At 55.6% G+C, this 26,739-nt stretch overlaps 1 long non-coding RNA gene across 1 annotated transcript in view; it reads left to right on the top strand.

The window, feature by feature from the left end:
- Nucleotides 1-21,263, top strand: part of LOC121820226 (uncharacterized) — a 32,716-nt gene extending 11,453 nt beyond the window's left edge. The window contains exon 2 of the long non-coding RNA XR_006060712.2: nucleotides 4,356-21,263. This is a non-coding gene — a long non-coding RNA (uncharacterized LOC121820226). The remainder of the gene's footprint in view (nucleotides 1-4,355) is intronic.
- Nucleotides 21,264-26,739: the final 5,476 nt, after the last annotated feature.

Raw genomic sequence — 26,739 nt, 5'->3', positions numbered from 1 at the left:
GTTGGATGTAAAGGATGGGGAGAGACATTCCACACAAATAGTAACAAAAATAGAGCAGGGGTGACTTCACTAGCCTCAGACGAAACAGACTTAAACAAAGAGACAAAGATGGACATTAGATATTAATTAAATGTTCACTACGGCAGAAGATATAACAGCTACAAACATTTATGTGCCTAATGACAAGCAATAAAAATATATGAAGAAAAAATGACAGAATTGAAGGAGAAATAGTTCCACAACAATAACTGGAAGTTTCACTGCCCCACTAACAATAATGGATAGAACCACCAGACAGAAGGAAAGTAAGGAAACAGGGAATTTAACTAACACGATAAATCACCTAACAGACATACATGGAAACTCCACCCAACAAACAGCGCAGATGCGTTCCGAGTGCACAGGGACATTTTCCAGGATAGACTGTGTGTGAGACGACAGTTTAAGTCTTAACAGAGTTAGGAAGAGAGATATCATACAAAGTGTATTCTCAGACCACAATAGAATAAAATTAAAAATCAATAACAAAGGGAAAACTGAAAAAGTCACAAAAGCAAACAACACATTTTTAAACATCCAGTGGGTCCAAAGATAAAATAAAAAGAGAAATAGAAAGTACTTAGAGACAAACGAGAACAAAAACTGGACAGACTTACGGGATGCAATGAAAGCAGCGCTCACGAATGAAAGGAAGACAGGCCTCAAACAGACAGCCTGGATTTACAGACTAAGCAACTGAGGAGAGCAAGCAAAGTCCAAAGCTATCAGAGGGTGAGAAATAATAAAGATTAGAGCAGAGGTTAGGAAAACAATAAAGAAGATCAAGGAAACTAAATTTGGTTTTTCAAAAAGACAAAATTGACAAACTTTAAGGTGGATGGACTAAGAAAAAAAGAGAAAAGACTCAAATGATTAAAATAAAAAAGAGAGTGGGGACATTACTAATGATTCCATAGAAATAAGAATTGTAAGAAAGTACTAGGAATAGTCATATACCAACAAATTAATAACCTAGATGAAATGGACAAATTCCAAGAAGCGCAAAAAACTGCCAAAACTAAGTCACAAAGAAATAGAAAATCTGAATATACCTGTAACCAGTAAAGAAATTAAATCACTAATAAAATATCTTCCAACAAAGGAAAAATCTGAACTTGACTGCTTCACTGGTGAATTCTGAATATTTAAAGAACTACTTTCACTCCTTCTTAAACTTTTCAAAAATATTGAAGAGGTTGGGACACTTCCTAACTCATTCAATGAGGCCTGCTGGCACCAAAGCCAGACAAAGACACCACAGCAAGAGAAAAGTACAGACCAGTATCCCTATAACTATTGGTGCGAACATTCTCAGCAGGACCCTAACAGGCAGAAGTGTGTAGCATGTGATAAGCGACGTGTGGGCCCCCCCGGTGGCTCAGCAGGCAAAGAGTCTGCAAGCAGTGTGGGAGACCTGGGCTCCACCTCTGGGTTGCAAAGATGCCCTGGAGAAGAGAACGGCTACCCACTCCAGGATTCTGGTCTGGAGAATTCCATGGACTACACAGTCCATGGGGTCGCAAAGAGTCAGACACAGCTGAGCGGCTTTCACTTTCACTCTAAGGAACACACACCACGATCAAGCGGGTTATATTTTCAGAATGCAATAATGGCTCAGCTTTATTTTCGGGGGCTCCAAAATCACTGCAGACGGTGATTGCAGCCATGAAATTAAAAGACACTTACTCCTTGGAAGGAAAGTTATGACCAACCTAGACAGCTTTGTCAACAAAGGCCTGTCTAGTGAAGGCTATGATTTTTCCAGTAGTCATGTATGGATGTGAGAGTTGAACCATAAAGAAAGCTGAGCGCCGAAGACTTGATGCTTTTGAACTGTGGTGTTGGAGAAGACTCTTGAGAGTCCCTTGGACTGCAAAGAGATCCAGCCAGTCCATTCTGAAGGAGATCAGCCCTGGGTGTTCTTTGGAAGGAATGATCCTGAAGCTGAAACTCCAACACTTTGGCCACCTCATGCGAAGAGTTGACTCATTGGAAAAGACTCTGATGCTGGGAGGGATTGAAGGCAGGAGGAGAAGGGGACGACAGAGGATGAGATGCTTGGATGGCATCACTGACTCAATGGACATGAGTTTGGGTAAACTCCAGGAGCTGGTGTTGGACACAGAGGCCTGGCGTGCTGAGGCTCATGGGGTCGCAAAGAGTCGGACACGACTGAGCGACTGAACTGAATGGTTCAACATACAAAAATCGGCCAGTGTTCACTATTCCAGATGAATGAAGGTAAAAAACTGCTTTATCCAACACATTTGATGTAGAAAAAGCATTTGACAGAACTCACCACCCACTGTTGCTGCTGCTGCTAAGTCGCTTCAGTCGTGTCCGACTCTGTGCGACCCAATGGATGGCAGCCCACCAGGCTCCCCCGTCCTTGGGATTCTCCAGGCAAGAACACTGGAGTGGGTTGCCATTTCCTTCTCCACAGCGCCCACTAGGAACAGATAAAAGTACCTCAATATAACAAAAGCCATGTATGAAAACCCCACAGTGAACACCGTCCATCGTGAAAATCTGAAAAATTTCTTCTAACACCAGGAACAAATCCAGGGCGCCTGCTTTTGTACTGGAAGTTCTAGCCAGAGCAATCAGGCAAGAAAAAGAGATGAAAGGATTCCGTACTGGAAAGCAAGAAGTACAATGATCTGTTGGTGGCTGATATGCTTTTACCTGCAAAAACCCTAAAGATTACGCAAAAGACTATTACAACTAATAGGAAGACTCAGCAAAGTTGCGAGATACAAAGTCAGTCCATGGACCGTTCACGTTTCTATACACAAGCAACAAACAACCTGTAAAGGAAACGGCAACAGCCCCGTTTACAGGAGCGTCCAAAGAATAGACTGCTTAGGAAGCGACCAAGGAGGTGAGAGACTTGTACAGTGAAAATTACAGACCCTGGTAAGTGAAGCGAAGTCGACTGCAGCCCACCAGGCTCCCCCTCCATGGGGTTCTCCAGCAAGAGTACTGGAGTGGGTTGCCATTTCCTTCTCCAGGGGATCTTCCCGACCCAGGGATCGAACCCGGGTCTCCCGCATTCCAGGCAGATGCTTTACCTTCTGAGCCCCCAGTGAAGAAGCCATGAATCAAGCATTTCCTGCTCATGGACGGGAAGACTTAAGACTGTTCAAAGGTCAGTGCTATCTACAGCGATCCACGGATCCAGTGCAACACCCATCAAGATTTCAATAGCATTTTCTAAAACATTAGATGAGCCCATTCTAAAAGTCATGTAGCATCTCAGGGGACCCCAAATAACCAAAACACATTAAAAAAATGCAAGTGGAGACTCATACTTCTTGATTTCAAAACTTACTACAGCGCTATAGTACTTAAAATAGCATGATGTTCCCACAAGAACAGACCTATAGCTCAGTGGAACAGAATAAAAAGCTCAGAAACAAACCTCCGCACATACGGTCAAGTGAATTTTGACAAGCGTGTCAGGACCATTCAATAGCGAACAAGCAAAGTGTATCAGCTTTGCTCTGGTTTCACTGCCTGTGTCCTTCCTTTCCTGCTGGTGTTCACAAATTCGCTTCCATCGTTTCCATGCTGTTTAGGGATATTATTATTTCCATGCTGTTTAGGGATATTAGATTATATTTTATTACTATTTTTAGGGTCATTATTTTAGGAGAGGTCTACTTCTCTCAGTTTTCCTTAATCTGAGAATGTCTTGGTTTCTGCTTTATTTTTAATGGACATTTCTGACTTATATAGGATTCTGAACTGACAGTTATTTCCTTTTAACATGTAAAATATCGGGCCCCTTCCTTCCAGCCTCCATGGTGTTAGGTGAGAAGTACACCCTTGTCCCAACTATCTTCCCCTAGAGGAGAATGTCAGCTTTTCTCCGGCGGTTATCAGGATCTTTCTTTTTCTCCTGTGTCTTCAGCTCTCAGAAGTCAGACCATGAGGGGTCTGCTGTGGGCTCCAATTCTGCCCCGTCTGGTTGCTCATCTTCAGCATCTGCGGTTTGTCTGTTGCTTGCTCACTCAGTCGTGTCTGACCCTTTGTGACCCCACGGACTCAGCCCACCAGGCTCCTCTGTCCGTGGGATTTCCCAGGCAAGAATACTGGAGTGCTGCTTTCTTCTCTGGGGATCTTCCTGACTCAGGAATCGAACCTGTGTCTCCTGCATTGAAGGCAGTTTTTGTTTTTTTAAACCACTGAGCCACCTGGGCCTCCCCTGTAGGTTGATGTCTGTTGCCAAATTTCAGAGGTTTTCAGCTCTTGTTCCTTTGATTGGTATTTCTTTTCCTCCCTCCTCTTCTCATTCCTGGTTTTTCTCCCTTCAGAACACCGGCTTTCCAGTGGAGAGACATCTCGCTCTGTGCTGTCTGTGAGGACACCACAGAGAGATTCCTGGCCGTCACGGGGAGGAAGCAGATTTATGAATCCAGGTTAGAGTGACCAAACCATCGGCTAACAAGTCGTGTGCAGTTCACGCAAGAGCTGAAGCACAGGTGTACGCACATCAGACACGGACACGGAAGAGCCCACGTGTGGTCCTGTTAAGACTGTCTCTCCTCCCCAGGCCCCAGACTCACCCAGGTCAGCTGGCTCTGTGGTGTCCGCCTCCCCTGTCCCCATATGCTGATTCGTGGTCCATGATGACCGCTGATGTCATCATTTTAAAATTTGGGACACCGCAGTCCCCACAGGTGCTGAGCTCAGGTCAAGCACACACGCCAGCCTGCAGCTCCCTGACTGTCCCACAGCCAACCTGTGCGCACACGTGGGCCGGTGCACAGAGAGACTCCCGGGAACTCCCACGCTGGGCCTCCCCATGCCAGGGTCAGAAGGCCTCTGGTGAGAAAATGTCTGAGGTCACTGTCATCAAACAGAGCTCCCTCTTTCTTCACGGCTCATGGTTTGTGGGCGACTCCCCAAACCCCCAAGGTCAGAGCACCCCGAGGCTTGCTCCTTAATTTCTTCGCGGCTTTAGGTGTGGCCTGCAGACCTTTCATAAGCCGTGTTTGGGACAAGCGGCAACACCAGTGTGGAGGCCATTCCCACAGGGTAGGCATGGGAGGCTCAGGTCAGCTGAAGCAGGATGGTCTCGTGCAGATTTGCAGCCTTGTTGAGAAGACACTTTCCATGCGAGAGGGACTTTTTAAACAGTTGATTCTTAACTGGAGGGTGTTTGTTTTACAGTATTGTGCCGGCTTCTTCTGTGTGATAGCCTGAGTCAGCCACAAGGATGCATGTGCCCCTCCCTCTTGAACTAACCCCGTCGCCCCCGCCCTCTGCAGACTGCCACGGGTGCTGGGCGGGGCTCCCTGTGTAATACGGAGCTTCCCGGTGGCGGCCTGTTCCGCACGCGGTGCGGCTTCCACGCCGCAGTACCCTCTCCTACCCCTGCTGTGTCCAAGGCCTGCTCTCTGCGTCTCTGTCTCTATCCCTGCTGTGCAAATAGGGTCATCAGTGCCACTTTTCCAGACTCCATGTGTATGTGTTAACATACGAAACATGTTTTCTCCTTCTGACTTAATTCACTCTGTGAAACAGACTCGAGGCTCATCCACCCACTAGAACTGACTCAGCTGTGCCCCCATGGTGTATGCGTCCCTCAGCTGCTTTCTCCAGGCGTTCCTCAGTGGACGTCCAGGTTGCTTCCGCGTCCTGGCTGTTGTGAACAGTGTTGCAACGAGCACTGGGGGCACACGTGTCTCTCTAGCTCGCGGTTTCTCGGGCGCGTGCCCAGCGGTGGGACTGCTGGGCCATGAGCTGGTTCCCCTCCTGGTCTCACTCCATGCGGGTCGCCACGGGCTTCCTGGGTGGCCAGGGTGTAAAGAGTCTGCTTACAGTGCATGAGGCGCAGAAGAAGTGGGTTCGGTCCCTGGGTCGGGAAGATCTCCTGGAGGAGGGCATGGCAACCCACTCAAGCATTCTTGCCGGGAAAACTCGTGGACAGAAGAGTCTGGTGGCTACAGCTCATAGCACTGCGAAGAGCTGGGCCTGCCTGAAGTGACTGAGCGTGCTGTTCTCCACAGTGGCTGTATCAGCTTACATGCCCCCCCAGCAGCGAAAGCGGCTCCCTTTTCTCCACACTCTCTCCAGCATGCACTCGCTGCAGATGACGGCTCTGACCCGTATGAGGTGACGCCTCACCAGTTTTGACTTTGCGTTTCTCTAGTGATGATGAGGTAGAGCATCTTTCCGTGGGTGTGTCTTCTCTGGAGAAACGTCTAAGTATTTCCCCCACGCTTCGATTGGGTGGTTTTCTGGTATTGAGCTACATGAGCTGCTTACATAACTTGAAGATTTTTCCTATGATGGTTTTTCATTTGCAATTATTGTCTCCAATTCTGAGGGTTGTCTTTTTATGTTTATAGTTTCCTTTACTGTGCAAAAGTTTTTAAGTTTATTTAGGTCCCATTTATTTATTTTTGTTTTTATTTCCATTACTCTAGAGTCAAAGCTGATGCTGCTGTAACTTATGTCAGGGTGTTTTACCTACGTTTTCCTCCAAGACTTTCATAGTTTCTGGCCTTACATTTAGGTCTTTAATCCACTCTGAGTTTATCTTCATGTATGTTGTTAGGAAGACTTCTAATTTCATCCTCTTACATGTATTTGTCCAGTTTTCCCAGCACCACTTATTGAAGAGGCTGTCTTTTCTCTACCCAAAGCAATCTACAGATTCAATGCAATCTCTATCAAATTACCAACGGCATTTTTCACATAATGGAAACACAAAAGGCACCAAACAGCCAAAACAACCTTGAGAAAGGAAAAGGGAGCTGGAGAAATCACCCTTCCTGAATCCAAACTGCACTGCAAAGCCATAGCCCTGAATCCAAACTGCACTGCAAAGCCATAGCCCTGAATCCAAACTGCACTGCAAAGCCATAGCCCTGAATCCAAACTGCACTGCAAAGCCATAGCCCTGAATCCAAACTGCACTGCAAAGCCATAGCCCTGAATCCAAACTGCACTGCAAAGCCATAGCCCTGAATCCGAACTGCACTGCAAAGCCATAGCCCTGAATCCAAACTGCACTGCAAAGCCATAGCCACCAAGACAGTACGGTGCTGGTGAGAAAGTCCCAGAAATGTAGACCGATGGGGCAAAATAGAAAGCCCAGAGATAAGCCCATACACCTACGGATTCCTTATCTTTGACAAAGAAGGCAAGAATATACAAAGAAGGGGCTTTTAAGAAGCTCATGAAGTAGCAGTTTTCTTCTCTTTCGCCTGAAAGAAAACAGCAAGTTTGTAACTTTAAGGGGGAGGGGGGAGGTGGAGTCTGAAGAAATAGAAAGTGAAATGATAGAGAATTCACAAGTAAGGAATTATTTTCCTTCACGCCAGGCAGAATTTGGCAAAAGGCCCCGAACTGGAGAATTCTGCATGAGATTCCACTGAAACTGCACAAAGCCTATGAAACATGTTAGTTGGTTGATTTTTTTCTTTCTCTCTTGTTTTCTGATAAAAAACATGGGGCTCTCATTCTTGTGCTGGGGTACACTAGGGCATTTGTGTACTGGAGGGGTCTTCAGAGGATGTGGTCAGCTTTATGGAATAGGAGGGACCCCCAGGTTGTGTGCACACATAAGTGGGGAGAGGGGGTACCGAGGATGGAGAGTCAGGACTTAGTCCTGTCCTCACAGTCCAGCGAGCATGAATCTGCAGAGTTAAACCTGTGGTTCTCATATTAAAATGGGAGAAGATAAAGTGATTGCCTTTTAAATCTTAGTAGATTTCAGATACAGTTTCTCTTCTTAGTCTGTATTTCCACCCACAGTCAACTTTGGAACTTTGCCTTCAGGGACAAAGACATTTTTGTGGGCTGTCTGCTTCTTCAGAGCGTGTTCCACAGCAGCCACACACGTCTCTCTGGGCCTGGAGTTGGTGGTGGGGGTGACATGCTTCTAGCTGCTCCAAGGTCACCCTGGTCAGCCCCCACCCTGGATCCCATGGGTGGATCTCCCCCCACCCCCCGTCATGTCGTTGTCCTGGTCATGGACCCTGAATCCTGATGCCCCCACCACGCCCCCATCCAGAAGTGAGTGTGCTTCCTGTTCACCTGTGGGCTCCTTGCCTCCTCACCTGTGGGCTCCTTGCCGCCTCACCTGTGGGCTCCTTGCCTCCTCACCTGTGGGCTCCTTGCCGCCTCACCTGTGGGCTCCTTGCCTCCTCACCTGTGGGCTCCTTGCCTCCTCACGGAGATTGAGTCCTGGAGGCCGCAGGCTCCACTGCTGCTTCTGGAACCTGTGCACACACAATGCCTGTGCAAATCCCTGGGAATTCATTGGAAAGTAAACCCAAGCCTTCGCTCACAAGGCCGGGAGATCAGCCAGGGGTCCTGACTGGCTCTCAGGGCTGGGCTGGGTGTGGGGCAGCCAGGCTGGGGTGGAGTCAGGCTTCCAGCTCTTCTCTCCTGGGGTGCTGGTCTCACTGTCACCTGGTGGGTCCAGGGGTCTTGGCTGGCTGGGCGGAGCTCAGATGGCCTGCCTCCTTTGTGAGCGTGGCTGTCTGCCGGAGTGGGGCAGGCGGTATGCCTGACTCTGGCCCGGCTCCCAGAGCAAGGTGGTTTTGTCTTTCTTCAGCATTAACGCAGAAGAGATTTTCCAGTAGGCCAGGGGGCTTAACGATAAGGCTGGGCCTTTCACACTTGGGCACGTGGTTGGGTTCAGTCCAAGGTCCTGGTGAATTACATTGCGGCTGCAGTCTGGGCAGTGGCCTCTCTGGGCCTCCCTCTGGCTCGTGAGTCCTCCTCCTCACAAAGTCCTCAAGACCCTGCATGGTCTACGCAGCCCCGCACTCCCTTTCCCACCTGGGGATTTCAGCGCTCCCCGTCCCCAGGTGGTGGTGTAGCCGTGGTGGAGGAGGGAGCCCTCAGCAGGCCAGCATGCCCTGCTCCTGGCCGTGGAGGAGCCAGGAGCTCACACAGGGCAGAAGGGGCTCTCTGTCCTGTTGGCTCCACTTGGCCTGTGGGGCCTGTGGCCACAGGTGCGGCTCAGAAGCCATCCTCCCCTGGGGGTGGCTGGGGAGGGGTGAAGCCCGGCAGTCCGTGCAGGGCTCACAGGCCTGGCCCGAGTACGGCTGCGGCGCTGCTGTCTGTTTTCAGAGCAGCTGGGTCGGCACATCTGAGCAGCCACCACCAAGCCTCCAGCGAGGATTCCGGGAGGGGGTACTTGCCCTGCTTCACTGGAGGAGAGGGGAGACAGAGGACAGAGACTGTGTGCAGGCTCTTCCAGGCATGACTTGGGAGGCATGGGGGACTGGGGGCATTGGGGCTTCCGGCGGCCCTGGGACCACAGCTGGAAACTCAGCCTCATCATCAACCCCAAAGTCTCCTCCTGACGAGAGTCTAGGGCCAAGCCCAGTCATGCTGGACTGTGAAGGAAGGAGGGTTAGGGCCTCAGAAAGGAGGCGGGAGGGGCTCCTGGGAACATGAAAGCCAGCCCAGAAGATAGGGGGGAGGCAGGGAGATGGAGGCAGAGCCCATCCCGGCAGTAGGCCTTGGAAACTGGAGGGGCTGAGGTCGGTGAGGGTCCCTGCGGGGCCGGGAGCTGCCGGCACCGGGTGACAACAGCTGGTCAGGGACCTTGGGGGCAAAGCCAGGGGCATGAGCTGCTGCCCACGCACCCTGTCAGCCTCTCTCTGTTCCTCTAACCTCCAGCCGCTCCGAGAATAAGTAACCAGGTGTCCAGAGAACGGCTGTCCACCAGCAATCTGCCCAGCGCAGCTCCCAGGGAGGCCCACCCCGACTGTGCCTTACTGAACAGGTGGTGCTGCCCACAGGAGCCAAGGCGGCATGTCATTCCTGCGTCGCTCCTGGGGGGTGAGAGCTGCTGAGGCCCTTCCTGGCTGAGCAGCCCTTGAGGACATGGGGGAGGTCGTGGCTTCGGGGTGGTGTTGAGACTGTCCCCCTGGAGGGGACTCGGAGTTAGGGCCGCTGTGTGTTGGTCCTAACGTCAGACCCTGGGTCCCCTGAAGACACTCAGCTCTGTCCTCACTGACCCGACGCTGCCACGTGCAATGGAGAAAAATCACACAGACCCTGAGTTCAGGTGCCTCCAGGAGAAGAGACGAAAGGAAGGCACGTGGGACGCGGGGTCTGGAGGGTTGAGGGGCAGGGAGTGTGTCCTGGCCGGGGAGGTGCCCAGAACAAGGACTTGCCTCTTGGGGAGGCTCTCCTGCTGGGGACACCCAGACAGTGGAGGCCCAACATCAGGAGACTGTCCTCAAATGTTCCCACAGAAAGGGTGGGGCACGGCACCCCCCAGGATGCCCTCTGCTAGCTTTTAGAGTAGGCTGCCCCTCGCCGGAGTTTGTTATAACCAGAGGGCGGCACCCCCTTAGACGCGGTGACAACATCCTGCCCTTCATGGGGGTGCTCATCCTGCTCGTATGCCCCACTGGGGTCCACCTGGGCCCCCATCTTGGAGTTCAGGCCAGGTCGTGGTCTGAGTGTCCTGCAGGGACACTGCTGACCTTGCTGTGACGGTGGCTTCAGTACCTGGTGTGGCCCACGTCCACAGCCAGTGTGGCTGCTCATGGGTCCTGGGTTCCAACCCACACCGAGTCAGGGCTGGTCCTCAGGCTCCAGACCTGATGCTTCCCCAAGCTCTTCTGGTCTCTCTGGGGTCTCAGGCTGTTGCTCCCATTTTCCCGGAAACTGATGGCTGACCCGAGAGGCTTTGGGCTGGGGGAGGTCAGTTGGTGGCCCAGGCTCCCGGGACCACTGCTGAGGGAGGCGGTGGGAGCCCCGAGCTGTGACCCGATGGAACCCCCGCAGGCCGTGAGCACATGGACCGAGTGCTTGTGGGACTGACTGTGGTCTCTGTGTGGAGTCCCCGAGAGAGGCGGCAGCGTACACTCGGCCTGGAGGAGGAAGAGGAATCAGCAAAGGCTTCCAGGGGAGGTGCTCTGATGGCTGGCTGGGGTCTGTTCTTTTTGCTTCTTTTAAATTTCTTTTTTGTTTAAAGTCTTTATTGAATTTGTTTCTTATTGCTTCTGTTTATGTTTTGGCTTTTTGTCTGGGAGGCACGTGGGATGTTAGTTCCCTGACCAGGAATCGAACCCACACCCCCTGAATTGGAAGGCGAAGTCTTAGCTCCAGGGAAGTCCCATGGCTCTGTTTTAAGGGAGGTGACGTACTCATTTCCCTTGATTGGCTGCAAGCGAGTGATGGTAGTCACCTTCCCTAAATTTCTGAAACCACCAGAAACGTTGCTGAGATCCCCCATGATAACTGGAGGAAAAGGCATCAGCTGCTTAACTTTGTTGGTTCACACAGGAAGACAAAGACCTGGAGAGCAGGGGCGAGTGGGCCGCTGTCCTGACTGCAGCGAGCCCAGCTGCAGAACACGCAGGGAGTGAGGACAATTGCCCTCCTGTCTGCCACATGCTCTAGCTACGGGCGCATCCCTGCCCGCAGACAAAGATCGAGACAGTGGAGAAATCCACCAGAGTCGGGACAGACCCCCGTATGCAGTGCGAAGCCAGCGGCCCCTCGGCGGCTCTGGCAGGCGGTTGCTGCCGCTGTGGCCTGCTGTCTGGCGCGGATCATTCCTCTCTGTGCTTACTGCAGACAAACCCTGCCGCACTTCCTCATGTAAATGAGCCTGGTCCCACAATGGGGCCCGCTGCTCTGCTGGGAAGTGCTGTCACTCTGGACGTGTCCTCGCCTTTCTTCCCGGCCGTCTGGAAGATCAAGTGGGAGATGGAAATGAGGGGGGCGTTCCTGGGCTGTCGAAGTGGGTGTGTGCCTGTCTGTTTGACAGAGCCACCCCTAGGGGCGAGTTCTCATGTACTTACAACTGGAGGGTGGCGGGAGGCGCTGCGCCATCTCAAGGTCTGTCCCGTCCTCGGTCAGTGCTGGCACACAGGGCTGAGAGCAGGAAGGGGGCATGCTACAGTGCCCGCAGGGTGCCCGGGCTGCTCGGCTCACTTGTGTAAGCGTGCTGCAGACATCCGCTGGGGCTGGGACTGCTGCGTAAATTACTAACATTTTGGATTTTAATCACATCTTTTATCTGATCATCCATGCATCATATAATTCGTTTTTGTCACATTTTCTGAGATGAATATCATCATTGCCATCATCACTTTCACCACCACCGTCACCACCATCACCACCATCATCACCACCGTCACCTTCATCACCATCATCAGCACCATCCTGTCATTATCACCATCATCCTATCATCACCGTCACCACCTCCATCAGTACTATCAGCACCATCACCACCACAATCATCACTGTCACCATCACCACCACCATCACCGTCGCCACCGTCATCACCTTCATCACCACCATCACCTTCATCACCACCATCATCACCTTCATCACCTTCATCACCATCACCACCACCGTCGCCACCATCATCACCACCATCACCGTCGCCACCGTCGCCGCCGTCACCTAAAGACGTCTATGAGAAGCTGAGAACACAGTGTCCTTTGGCCCGAAGGATGTGAGGAGAGCTGCGCAGGTGCAGCTGCCCGCTGTGGCCGAGCACTGCTAGAGGGCGGTGAGACTCAGGCGGCTCATACGCGTTTAGGACACGAGGAGAGACACGGTGAAATCAGATGAAGCATGGACAGAGTGACTCTGAGGGGAAAAGCTTGTTTTGAGGAGAAAAGAATACAAAATCCTAAGTGTGAAACTCGCTGAAGCTCTGCAGAGAGCACAGTGGGGCCATCAGCGCCTGGTGTCAGGGAGCCTGCCCTCTCCGCACGGTCACTCCGTCCCTCCCCTCGACCCTGAGTGGCCACAGATCAGCGGTTCCTGATTTTGAACTCGACACGACTGGAGTCAGACAACGTGCGTGTCTGGCTTCTTCCCCTCTGTGTCTGTAAGAGTCATGCTTGCCGGCACCTGCTGCTGCAGGTCCTTTCTGCCCAAGACGCACCCCGGATTATCCCTTTGCTGATGATGAACATCTGTGTGGTTCCCAGTTTGGGCTATTAAACCAGCACTCCCACGTCATGCTGTTTGATGGGCATATACCTCAGGGCGGAGTTGCTGGATTACCAGATAGACACCCACTAAAGGTTTTATTTTCCTGGATGATACCAGGAGGTTCCACAGGATTGTGCTAATTATCCTCTCCCATTGGTGAATGAGCGTTAGCCTCCCTACAGCCTCACCCACACTTGATATCTGAGTGACTTTTTAAAGACAGGGCAACAATAATGTGCAGACAGTTACAATAATGTCGAAAGGAGTGTCTTGGAGAAATAGCGGTGGCAGAGTCTGGACCATGAGCACAGTGGACGGCCCTTGAACAGTGTGCCGTCTGGCTGTGTGGTGGGTATGGGCGCCATCACAGAGTCATCCAGCCTGTGCTGTGTGTCCCTTTCAGTGAATATTTGGCTGACCCCTCCGTAAGGGGCGAGGAGGAGGAGCAGTGCCCTTGGGTGAGGCACGCGCTGTGGTAACGGTGGCAGAGCTGAGCGAACCAGTCCGGAAAGGAAATGGGGGTCCAAGGACACTGAGAAGCTGGACGTGGATTCTGCCGTGGGCCAGGGGGCACCCACGGAGACCCCAGGAGGCTGGGCTTCTGTGCGGTTGGCGGCCAGGCGTCTGGCGCTGGCCTTGGGGTCGGCGGCTGCGGAGAGTTGCAGGACGTCGAGAGGACGCGTGAGGACAACTGGAGCCCCCAGCGCCTTTGCTCTGCCCGCCTCCGCCTCTGACCCCACGACCTCGGGGCCACGCAGCTGCTCCACTTCTGCCTTCCAGCCCCGGCAAGTTCCTCTCTGCCAGCCCTCCGCTGACCCGGGGTAAACTGCCGAAGTCTGCTCAGTGTGGATCCGGCATCCACACAGGCCTCTTGGAATGTGTTTCTCTTCTGAGCCAGGAGTGTTCAACCATAAACATGTTGACCCTCTGTCCCAGGGATGGCACAGTGGCGGGTGAGGGGGTCCGGCGCCTGGCGCTCCACCCAGGTGGTCGTCCTCTCTGCTGCTCTGCAGCCAGAGTCCCCTCTGACAGCCTGGGACCTGAGTGTCGAGGTGTCTCCTTCATCACTATGGAAACTGCTCACGACAGAGACTGAGAGATGGGGGAAGGATGAAGTGGCAGACGCGATGGAGGTAAACTCGCGCGCCAGCGAGGAGGGAATGACCGTGCTCACCACCCCCGGCTTCTGCAGCTGGACGCAGGCTCCTGCCGGCAGGACGCCGTTCACTCCGGCTCCCAGCCAGCGCCTGGCAGCCTGCGGTCCCCTGGGCTGAGACCATGTTTGGGTGCCAGCTGCTTATACGGGGCAACACCTGTGGAAGGAGAGAAGCGGAGCACGACAGGGACGTGCCACCTGCAGCGTGGGCCCAAGGCCACCTGGGTCGGTGCCCTGGGAAGGCTGCGCTTTGTGGGGCTGAACTGGCCCAGCTGCCATCCCCCCTCGCTCACTAAGCGTGACTGCCCAGGATGGGCATGGCCTCAGGGGGGCATGAACGCCACCCAGAGGCTCTTCTTGGGTCCAGGCAAGAGAGCTTCTCTGGCGGGGCTTCTCCCCAGGCAGAGCAGCCTGGACACCAAAGCTGCGTCTCTCACTGCCTCAGGCATGCAGTGACGGGGGATCCCTGAGGAGCTGCAGGCTTGAGAGGGGCCCATACCCCTGCTCCTGCACCTTCCTGGGCTTGTGGGGTCTGGCGGGCCTAGGGAGATGCCGCCCAGAATCCCCCCTTCCAGGTGTGCTGTGAGCACATGGGAGCCCTTGAGCCGCCTGTGAACGCCTGGGAGGGTGTGTGGGCTCCTGAGCAGGCGGCCACCCAGCTCTGCCCCCACTTCATTCTCCACCAGACACACCCAGGAAGGTGCCCCGCACCCCACACCCATCTCAGCACCAGGAACCGCGCGAGGGTGGGACCTGGCCTCCCTGACCTGTGCCCTGACATTTGTCGATGACTTTTTGCTGTTGATTTCCAGGGTCAGTGGTGGAGGTCAGACGACACAGTGTCTGTAATGCGGGCTGCACGGGGTGTGTCCAGACAGCCTCTGTGACCGCGTGCGCTTCAGGGCCTGTGCAGGGTTCTTGCCGTCTGCGTCCTGGGGTGTGGTGTTCTCTCTCTCTATGTGTAGGTGTCAGTTTTTAGATCAAGCTGATCAACCAAGCGGTTCAAACTTCAGACATCTTCTGGTACTTCCCTGACTCATCTCTCAGTTCCCAGGAGGTCTGTGGACCACCCCCACCCCCCAGCGATGTGATCGTGAGGCTCTCCGGTTTTACTGTGCGTTTTCCGCTGTGGCCTCCAACACGCTCCCAATCATGTCTTTTGGGTGTCTCTTCCTTCAATCCCTCAGAAGTATTTCTTTTTTACACTTTTAATACTTTTTACCTGAAATTGAATTTTGCCTCGTTAATAGTGCTCACAGATTCCATTTTGGTACTATTTGCCCATTCCTTTTTTTAAATTTTTCACTTTTGTTTGAGCTTAATGTGTTATAATGAATGCATATATTGCCTTTTTCTTGTTAACATTGAGGAATGTTTCTTAATTGATTGGTTGGTCCAGTGTACAATTTTTATGATTTCAGAAATATTTGCACTCAATTCAGCCATATTATTATACTTTCTACTATGTTTTTTATTTACTTTTTTCTTTGTCTTTTTTTTCTCTCCTTTTTGTATATTGATCTAGTTGCCTTTTTAACTTTATTCTTCTTTATTCTTATTCTTTAAGTCATAGTATTTATATTCTTTTAGTTTTTACCTTTATATTAATATTATTCATACAAATACATGTATTTTTCTAAAATTTCTAAAGTAATAAGTATTTAAATTCCCCGCAGATAGAAAATAAGAAAATTAGCATAATCATAATCCCCTCCACTCCCATCAGTCTGTTACTGCCCTGTCCACCATCTGGGATTTTTGTTTCTAAAACTTTGTAAAAATCATCTTATTTTATGTAAAAATCATCTTATTTTATACTAAATGTGTTTTTTTAAGTTTTTAAAGGTAATACACTTAGGCAATGATGCATTTTATTAATTTATTTATTACTATAACTTTATATTTCATTATATCTCATTATATCTCTTCATATCTCATTGCTTCGGTTGGACTAAGTTTCCTTTTTATTGGAGTGTGTTCTCTAGAGTTGGTGAAAAAGGGCAGGTGGGCAGTGGGCTTCTGATTCCTAGTGAGCCTAAACCTTCACCGGGCAGCAAGATTGGCTAGATTTACAGTCTGGGATTCCAAGCTCTCTTCCTTTAGCACTCTAAAAACATCACCCCACCTTTCTTCATGCATCCAGTGATGAGAAGAGTCTGATTTTACACGATTTTTGCTTCTTGTAGAAAATAGGACTTTTCCCCTATTTCCTATAGGATTTAGGATTTCTATAGATTTGGGGATTTCTCTTATGTTTCACGTTATGACGCTTCTCTCCAGAGTGTCGAGGGGTCGGCGTGTGTGCTGCTAAGTCACTTCGGTTGTGTCTGATTATCTGTGACCCCATAGACGTAGCCCGCCAGGCTCCTCTGTCCATGGGTTTCTCCAGGCAAGAATACTGGAGCGGGTAGCCTTTCCCTTTTCCAGGGGATCTTCCCAACCCAGGGATTGGACCCAGGTCTCTTGCATTGCAGGCAGATTCTTTTTCATCTGAGCCACCAGGGAAGCCCAAGAATCCTGGAGCGGGTTGCCTGTGCCTCCTCCAGGGCATCTTCCCGATCCAGGGAACGAACTCACTTCTTTTGCATCTACTTGCGTCTGTAGGTGAGCTGTTTACCACTAGTGCCTAAGGGAGGCCTGTTTATGCCACTCAGCATTTGGCAGGCACTGAGGGCTACTTTATTGTCAGGAAGTCCCAAGAATCACTTCTCTATATAATGATTTCTCAGTGATTTCTCCATTCTCTCCTTTGAGAGCCTGAGTGAGCATTCATCTCATCTCCCTCTCGCATCTTTTACCTGGTACACTATCTAGATCTCAGACATTCGGGGAAAATCCCTCAGCCTCTTTTTATGGCTCATTTTCCACAGTTTTGTTGTGTCCACTTTAAAATTCAACGCATAACTTGAACCTTGACATTTTGACAGCTACAGCCTCAATTTTCGGAGTTCCCGCTTTGTTCCGTTTCCTAGCTGCCTCCTTGGGCGCCCGCCTCCTGCGGTGCTGAGGCCCTCCTCAGGTGGAGGCCCCGCAGGGCTGCTTCCCCGGGCCCGGCCTGCGCAGGGGGCTGTGGGGCCCTCTCCCTCCGGTTTGGTTCGGAGGTCAGCAGCGGGGAGGGCGTGGACAGGCCGTGCTGCTGAGAGGGGCCTGCCCCTGCTTCTCCACTCTCGCCCCCCCACTTCTGCCCCCTCCCTGTCTGCCCGGCTGAGGGCCCTGGGGGAGGTGGCAGCTCCCCCAGCTGGTGCTTTCCCAGGCGTCAGCCCTCCGGCCCTCGCCTCTGAGACCAGAGTCCCCCTGGGCCCAGGACCAGCCATGAAGGCCGCCACCCTCTTCTCCCGTCTCTGGGGTGTCCTCACGGGCAGAGTCTGGGAATCCCCACTCCGGTTCCTCCCCTCACGTTTGCTGTTCCCCTATCCTTTCAGGGTTTGGTACACGAGTGAGGAGAGACTCAGCATATACTTGACTTGCAATCTTAATGTTGAAAGCATTTCTACTCATTTAAAATATAATTAATAAGTTATAATCCTAAATAGCAACATGTCCTCTTTTAAAAATGGCTTTGCTATAAGGCTCATTCTGCCTATTCTGGAGGGATTATTTCTTAGAGGCACTGATAGAGACACAAATCGCATGTTTACAGATGTCCTCGGAAGACAACAAATTCACACATTTCTGTCATATAAATGGACTGTGAAAATCTCTCCTTGAAGTTGTGTGTGGTCTCCCTTTGGAGGAAAAGAAAGGTCTGCTGAGGAGTGACTCATGGCGGCGGAAGAACCATGAGGAACGCGGCCTGGGTTCCGTCTCCTGACCTCCTGCTCTGACTGCACATTGCACATTCTAATAGCGATTGCGGCAATTGCTTTGCTTAGTGGGTTTAGCGAAAAGTTAATGAGACAGGCACGGGCGACTGGAGCACGTGGCCGGCCTCTGACCTGGTGCTGTGAGTGGGTGAGGGCACCCGCCAGGGCTCACAGCTCCAGCGCGCCGCCGCCTCTGCCGGCTTTAGTCTCGGGAAGCCAGTGGCGGCGGCCGTCGCGCGCCGTGACTCACCGTGCGCGCGTGCGCCGTGCGCCTGCCGCGCGCGCTCACCGTGCTGGCGGCGGGGTCACAGGGAGAGCCGGGGCCTGGCCCCGCCCCTGCCCCGCGAGGACGGCGGAGCTGCCCGAGCCCCCCCACCCCGCCCCCGCGGCGGGAGCCTGACCGCGAGGCCTGGCGGTGGGGACTGCTTCTTAAAGGAGGTGCTCTCCTCAGGGTGTGAGGAGAACGGCCCGCCAGCCGCTCGGGCCCGCCTCCCAGCCACTCCCGACGGGGTCCTTTGGGCTGGGCATCCCTGCTCCCAGCTTCTGGGTGTCTGCCTGGGTGGGCTTCTTGCTGGCCAGTGACACACTGGGCATTCAGTGGCCGGGCCACCGCCGAGGGCCTGTCCTACGTGCCGGTCTCCGCCGAACACAGGCCCTTTCTCAGGAAGGTGTGCTTGGCAGAGAAGAAGCCGCAGGGCCCAGAGAGCCCTGGGGACCGGCTGCTGACCACACAGCGTCCACAGCCCTGGGTCCAGGCCCTGCCGGGGCTTGGCACCTGGACAGGCGCTTGCTGGTGAGGAAGCAGCGATCACGTCAGGGTCAGCCCCGAATTGTGCTCGAGAGAAGCAGCTGCGGGCGTGTCCTGGGGCTGCTCGGCCTGACCCCCCCAGGGCAGCCTGGGCCAGGGGCAGTGTGTCCAGCATGGGGACGGTACAGAGAGCCTCAGATCTGAGAGGACGATAAGAACCCGAAGCTGCTGATGAGGTGCTGATAGGGAACACAGCCAGCAGTGGTCAGGGCCCCCAAGGAGCAGCCAAATCTGCGAGGAGTCGGGGAGGAGCAGCCGGCACTGCAGCAGCTCCCCAGGGGGCTCCTGGCAAGGTCCGCTGCCAGGTGAGTGCCATGAGGCTCAGGCAGTCAGCTTACCAGGCCACCTGGGCACGGTGCCCAGTGTTTGGTAGAACACTGTCTATTTGCCGTGAAGGTGCTTTCAGGTGAGACTAACTTTCATCATCAGTCGACTCTGAGTCGAGCAGATGGTCATCCATGTGTGGGTGGGTCGCATCTGAGCAGTTGAAGACGTAGCAGAAAAAGAGTTTCTGCAGAAAAGGAGCGCTTCTCTCTCAGGACACCCCGCCTGTGCTTCCAGGCTGCTGGGCTGCCCCGCAACCTTCGCAGGCATCAGCCCCCACAGCCGCTGAGTCGGTTCTTCACATCTCTCTCTGACACACACACCCACGTCCCGAGGGTTTCTCTGGAGAACCTTGGCTGATACGCTGATTCCGTGCCAAGGGCTCCGTCTCTGGGCCCCGTGCCGCTGTCCCTGTGCTTGCCTGGGGCTGGGCCCTCCATGCAGACAGGCATGGCCGACTCCAGCTCCGTCTGCGGCTCCTGATATCTGCAGGCGCATGTGGCCAGTGCAGGGCCTCTGGGAGGCCGGCGGCCGGGAGCACTGGCCAAGACAACGTGGCCAGGCTGACCAAGGGTCCTGGTGTGGTAGAGGGACCGCATGGGGGCGCCGCCCTGCCCCTGGCCCGGCCCCTGACCAAAGGCAACTCTCGGGAGTGGATGAAACATGAGCATGACGGTGGCTCCAGAGGGGCTGCTAGCCCCCGACTCTGTCTCTGCAGGCGAGGGTCTAGGTGACATGCTTTTGGCCTCATCAAATCCACTGTGATCTCTGCTCCCCCTCAGCTCCACGGCCCTTAGGAGATGAGCTCGGAAGGCACCCAGGGGGAGGGCCTGCCTGGACAGGCTGTGGATGCAGGGGGTCTGTGTCCTCTTCACCTAGACGTGGGCTCCAGCTGTTTCACCTTTGGTCCAAATGGCAGCGTCTCTGGCAATGAAGCAAGACTGCCTTTCCCTTGAATCTCGAAAAATCTCACTTCTCACACGAAGTGCACGCTTCAAGCAGCAAACACTTGGCCGCCCCAATGTGGAGAGTCCACTGTCGGTCCTGACGAGGGTGGGCAGGAGGCCTGAGGAGACGGCTGTGGAACACCGCCCCCCCGCGCCCGCCCCATGTTGTCACGATGGATTACCTTAACTCCAAGTTTATCCCTATCGTGGGCAAAAGCCTTGCACTTCCTTCATTTTTAAGCTCTGTAATTAGGCGCACACAGCTCCTTTGATCAGCATAATAGCTGTTTACAGCCGGGGCAAGGCCCAGCACCACCCCCTCCTCCCAGGGGCCCCCAGGCTGTGCCCGCTGCCTGACTGGGGAGAAGAAAGCCATTTTATTAAAGCCTCGTACATGCAGTCGCAGCTCCCCTTGGGAGGCCCTGTGGGGACCCGCGGCCTCCCTGCACCACCACCACAGACCATCGCCTGCGTTCTTGTCCCTCCGGGTGTACAGGGCAGGCCCGCTCTGGGTGGCGGGACACAGACTGCCTGGAGAGCCCTCAGCAGCCCCCATCTCGTGGCCAGAAGCTCCGAACTCTTGACAAGCAGGTTCCTGTGCAGTTAGCCCTACAGCCTCTGGACAACGAGGCCTGGTTCTCGTGGCCTGTGGCCACCTGAAGCTGCCTCTGTCATGGAACTGACCAGTCGTGGGGCACCGGGCTCACCGGGAGATGCCTTGGTCTTGGCCAGATGGACCCGGCTGTGGGCAGTGCCTCAGAGCCAGCAGGACCGGATCCCGCTCGAGGACAGACGTGCTGTGGAGTGATCGGCAGCCTGTCCGGAGCCCCGGCTTCTGTGAGAAGCGCTTCTCCCTCACGAGGGGCACTGGCATCCGGCAGGTCTGCCCAGGACTGGCCATCCTGTCAGCGAAGCTCTGTGGCCTCGGTGCCAGGGTGGGGGGCTGTCGGCAGAGAGTTTAAAAGCAGTTCAACCAGAGAGGTCGTGGTTATCACCACAGACCGGCGGTTCTAAATTCACAAGCCTGTGCTCAGGACTAGCGGTGACTGAAGTCACTCCAGCACCACTCGAGGGCGGCCCCTGGGAGCTAAGGAGCAAATCCCTGCGAGCTGCCCGGCCCTCTTTGGTGAAGAGACGTTCGTAAAATCAAGAAGTGTTAATCTGTGACTACTTTCCTTTCTTAGGGATATAATACCTGTCTTACTGTTTATCAGGTTTTAATTTTAATTTTTAAAGTTTCACTACATGAAGTTTCATGACAGATTTCTCTCTCCCAGCTGCTGTTATTGTCTCCCGGTTGTTGCTGAGAGTGCTCTTGCTGTGTGGACAGGAGGCTGGAGTGACTCACGGAGGGGAGTGTGTGGGTCCTGTCCCAGAGGCCGGGATGCTGAGATGGGGGGGGGGGCTCCTCCAGCCTGAGAGGCCACGCGCCATCCTGTGAGTGGCGTCCAGAGGCTCACAGCTGGGGTCTGGGTGGCACTGCACTGAGCGGGCAGCGGGCGGCCTCCTGCGTCCCTGCGAACCGCCTGTCCCGACCCTGTGGATGGCAGCTTCCCGGCCCCTGGTCCTGAGGAGCCCGAGGTCTGTGCGCTCGGCCCCGTCTGGACCAGCGCGCGCTGGGGTGATGACTTCCACGTGCGATTACCGCCCCCGCAGAGGACGTGCCGGTCTGGGAGGAGCTGCTCCTCCTGCGGCCTGGGCTCTGGAGGCAGAGGCCAGTCACTGCCACGCGGGCTCCTGGGGGCAAAGCCCCTTTAGGTGAGGATGTGTGCTCAGAGCTGGGCCACCCAACCGCGCGAGCTGGGTTTGGGGAGAGTGGGTGAGTTAGTCAGCAAGGCCGGTGGGCCAGCGGCCGTGTTCTGAGTGCAAACACAGTGGATATTTATACTTGAATGTAAAGAGGAGGAAGAAGGAGGCTTCTCCAGAGGGAAGGAGCGTGGCCAGTCTCCTTCAGCACAGACGCCTGATGGGGCCGTCGGCACCCCTCGCACTCCAGGACCATCACGGGCACCGCTTGGGTCAGGCCTGGAGCTTGCCACACACTCACAGCCCCCACCTGGGGCCTCGTCTGTCCCAGGTGGACTCCCTGCCTCTGCCTGAGGCATCTTCCTTTCTTACCGGGCTCACTCCAGGGGCATCTCTCTCAGCCCCGTGGCCCTCCACGCCGTCCAGGCTGACAGCCACCAGGTCTGCCAGCCCAGGCTACCCAGCCCAGGCCTCCACCGTCAGCCCACCCAGTGTCTGCACAGCGCTCAGATGGCCCAGGTCCAGGCCTCAGCGTCTGCCTCTCCTGTGTCCTGCAGTCTTCCTCGAGGCCCTGGTCGGTCCTGCCTGAGCTGAGGGCTGGGTAACCTTGGTGCTTCTTGTCTGCCGCACAAACGTCCAGCTGTCAGCAAAGAACAGGGCCCTCTTCTGAGCATCCTCCAGCCCCAGCCAGGACTGGCCAGACAGGGTCACCTGACCACACGCACCTGGGTCCCTGCGAGGCCTCCTGCTCTCTCTGCTTCTACGCCCTCCCTGACCCCCGGCCCCCAGCGCTCACAGAGCAGCTGCTGGGCCTCCTCCACCACGAAACGCCGTGTGGTCCCTGAACCCAGCCCTCGGCCCTCCGCCTCCTCTGGCTCCCTGCTCTCATCCCTGGGCCTTGGCAGAGCTAGTCCCTGAACACGTTCAGACCCCCTCAAACACCTCCGGTCAGAGAGGCCCCCTTCCCACCTCACTGTCTCTGTCAGAAGTGTCACGGCGTGTTCATGGGCTGTGTCCCCAGCCCTGGGGGGCGGCTCTCCTGAGAGAGCCCACGGGCCCTTCCCCTCGTCCCTGGCCCCTGCCTTGGTTCTGAGACGTGCTCAGGGGCAGCGCAGGGCTCCAGTGGAGGAAAGTGGATGCCGGGGCTGCTCAGAGCAGGTGGAGGACCCTGCACTGCGGCCCAGCCCTGTCCACGTGCTCCTATTGGGCAGGGCCGAGGGCTGTGGATGCCCCGGGGCCCCTTCAGCTGCGCTCTGGGGGGGCCTCAGGGTGGTCGGGCACCAGGGTCAGCAGAGGGCTGGCCCCACTTCTGATCTGCAAGACGTGGCAGCTGCTCACCCCCATGTGCTGAGCAGTCACGGGACCCGTGAGGTTTCCAGCCCGTGCCTGCCAGCAGAAAGCCGGCAGTTGGAAACAAACCCAGAGTCTGTTATGGACTGAATCGTGTCCCTGCCATCCGCACGCTGAGGTCTTGACCGCAGCCCTTCAGAATAACACCTTATTTGGAAATGGTGTACCCACTGGAGGCGTATGGACCCTCACTCAGGGCCTACCGTCCTGGCTGAGAGGGGACTTTGGACACAGGGGGAGATGGGTGGAGGGCCCAGGGAGAAAACGGCCCTCTGGAGGCAGGGAGGTCATCCCTGGGGCCTTGGGGCAGGCCCTGGACATGGCGGTACCCAGCCTCCAGAAGTGTAAGCTGCACGCCTTCTCTGTGTCAGTCCCAGACTGTGATCGTGTGACACCGCCCGGAGACGCACAGGCAGTGCCGGCTCTGCTTGGCGTCTGGATGGACAAATGGCCGCGTGAACCAAGGGTGTCCTTCTGTTCACAGGGCTCTCAGGTCTTAACCGCTGCATTCCAGAGGCTCACTGAGCCTCAGGCTTCAGAGACCTTTGCAGAGATGCCGTTCCGAGAGTGCTGCCCCCGCACAGGAGACCGGGCAGCGTGGCCCTTGCAGCCGCAGGACGCCATCCGCACAGGGGCTCAGGGCTGAGCCTGGGAGCAGGCGGGTGCCGGGGGGCCCTCAGGGCCTCAGGCCTCGGCTGCACTAGAGGCCATCTGGGTGCGAGTCGCGTGGGAACTGAGGAGCTGGGCCTTCCCACGCTTGGTGTGGGGCAGCGTCTTCTCTTCCAGTGGAAACAGAAACTGGGAAGTGCCAGGAAGGGGGCGGAACCTGGGGGTGGGCGGAGATTTCTCGACCCAAGGTCTCTGAACTGCAGAAGCAGCTGGTTTTGATGCTGGTTCTCCCTTCTCTCTCTCTCTCTCTCTCGCACATTCGTTTCTGAAGCACATACGGCTGACTTCCTGGGCCCACCAAGGCTTGGGGGCTGGCGAGGAACCTCAGGGAGGCTGGTTGTCTGCTTCCACCTCCAGCTCGGGGTGGCTCGAGGGCCTGAGCCACCCGGCCGCCCTCTGGCCCTCCGCCTCCTCCGGCCCTGGCCCCACAGCTGCCATCTCTCGACGGTTCCCAGGAAGCAGCGGTGGTGAGGATGGAGACTGCATTACAGCTGCGACCCATCCGGCAGCATCGAGAAGCCCTTCAAGCACACGTGGTCTCCAGGACCCATCTGCTGCCCGTGCAGAGGCAGCTGAGGGCTGGGGGAGGGCGCAGCCCGGGAGGGCCTGGCCCCAAATTGCCGAATGTGGCACCCGCCCCCAGGCAAGCACGGCTCCCCCGGCCCCTGGCCTTCTCTCATCTCGGGTCGGGGAGGCTGGGCCGCTTTCCAGGGGGGATGCTCTCAGGCGATGAATATTTCATGAGGGGGCAAAACTGGTCAGAGAGAGATTAGGAGAGAAGAAAGAACTGACTGACCCCAAGAGTCAGCTGGTGTGCTTCCGACGCAGGAGGCGGGGGGCACGTCACTGCGCGCCTTGGAAACTGGGCTCGGGGGGCGCGATGCTGCGTGGGACCACCCCTGGGAGGGGAGACAGGGAAGCTGAAGGGTGTCGCAGCACCGCCGAGGCCGAGACCCGGGCGGAGCACGAGCCCTCGCTCGGCGCCTGCTCCCTGGACACAAGTGCGGCTGAGAAAGAGGAGAGAAGTGAGGTCTTCAGCATCCCCCTGCTCTCCTGCGACACTGGTCTGTGAAAGTGCGTCTCAGTTAGCCTGCAGCCTCTGGCACAATGCGACTGCTCTTTCACAGTGTTGCTACTTTCATTTTTCCCCTTGGGGAAATCATCAGAAAGTGATAAAGCACTTTGTTAGTTCTTAGAGGAGAATTGGGAAGCCTGGCAGTGCATGCTTACGGCAAAACCAGCAAGGAGGAGTCTTGTCAGGGCTGTGGGCAAAGCGGCTATTGGGGCACAGGAGGTGACTCTGCCCTGAGGAGGCTGGGCACCCCGATCCTGACCCGACAGGACCTGCATGTGGCCAGGCCTTTACCCCTTGGAGCACGTGGTCCATCCAGAGGGGCCTGAGGCTTTACATGCTCGTTTCATCACTAAATTCCCGTCAGCTGGTGTTTCCTAGGTCTCTGAAGTGAGGGGAAAGAGAGCCGCACCCAGGATAGGTGGGCGGGAGCCGCCCTCCCCAAGAGGAGGCTGGCAGGGCCGTCTCGGGGCCTAGACCACCTTCCTGTTACGATGGCCCAGGGAAGCCTGCGTGGAGGCAAACCTGCCCGTGCAGCTCCCCGGCAGACTGGGGTGCAGGCGTGGCGGCCGGACAGCGTGCTCCGTCCCGAAGGGTGTCAGCTCTGCCGTCGCCACAAAGGCAGCAAAGGCCCAAGTGAGGCCCGGACGCCCTCTGAGGGCCGCCTGGTCTCCCCTGAGCATGAGCCACGTGGCAGAGGGGTGAGTGCACCACGCCCCACGTGAGGACAGAGCCCAGACAGCGCAGGCTGCTCCGCACATGCTTAACTCCGAGCTCCGAGGCTGCAGTACCCGCGGCCACCGTGCGTGCAGGGGACAGTCAGAGACCCCCCAGGACCACCCTGGCTGGCTGCCCAGAGTCCTACGGGGGGTCCCCTGACCGTGATGACTGCCTCCCTGCAAACTGTCTTAGAGCCTGAGGACGGCTGTGCTTGGATGCTCTGAGTCTCCTCTCCTGGGTTAAGAGGCAGGGAAGTGCGGAAACCTCGCCGGATGTTGGAGTTTCTGGTGGGGGTCCTCAGGGAGGGTTTAGGTGACAGCCCCGCACCCAGGACCCAGGCAACAGCAGAAGAGCAGCTGCCGGGGACCGGTGCAGACCAGCCTCCCTCCTGCAGCACAGAGCTGGTGGGCACCTGGCCTCGGGGCCTCCTGGTGAGATGGCAGACGGAACAGTCTGACGGGTCCAGGTCTCCTAAAGGAGGGCGGAGACCCGGGAGGCGGGAGGCAGCCCTTCACCCCAGTCCTCTCCCTGCAGAGCGGCCTGGCGGGTCCCGGCAGGCAGGCACAGCAGCAGTGTCAGCCACAGCAAGGGTGCCGTGCTCCGGCTGGGCCAGGACTGGAGCGCACCGGGTTCCTCCTCCCGACGGTGACGTCTCCTCGGTGGTGAGGGTGCTGCCCTGAGGTGCAGAGGGGTCTGAGCCTCGGTCAGGGTGGGGGCTCCCCTCCCGTCCGTGACCCTGCCTTCCTTACCTGCGAGGTGTGTCCACACATCAGATTCCCACCCTTTCTGCTATGGAGCACACACTGGACAGCTGTGCCCTGGAGGCCTGAGTCATCAGGCGGGGCCAGGAATGGCCCTCAGCTCCTGAGAGGACGGGCCCCATGCAGACACCCGGTGGCGCTTTCCTGAGGCCCCCAGAACCAGGACACCAGTTGTATGGTCAGCGCGGACCAGCCTTGCAGATGCAGTGCCCTCTTGACCTTGGCCGTAGCAGCTCCGTGACAGCGGCCGGGGGCTCAGCCCTCAGTGGCAGGAGCTGCTGGGCCTGTTGTCTGCCTCTGGGTCCTCAGAGCGGGTGGCTTCCTATGGTCAGGGGGCTTGGGGAGGGTGGCACCCCCATGCCAGCTCCAGCGTTGGGCTGTCTGTCCCAGGCTCCGTTCACAGGAGCT

The sequence above is a fragment of the Ovis aries genome, chromosome 8 (assembly GCF_016772045.2).
Source record: "Ovis aries strain OAR_USU_Benz2616 breed Rambouillet chromosome 8, ARS-UI_Ramb_v3.0, whole genome shotgun sequence".
NCBI classification, from domain to species: Eukaryota; Metazoa; Chordata; class Mammalia; order Artiodactyla; family Bovidae; genus Ovis; species Ovis aries.
The sequence above is the reverse complement of the archived record's forward strand: the minus strand, read 5'-3'. Positions and strand labels throughout refer to the sequence as shown.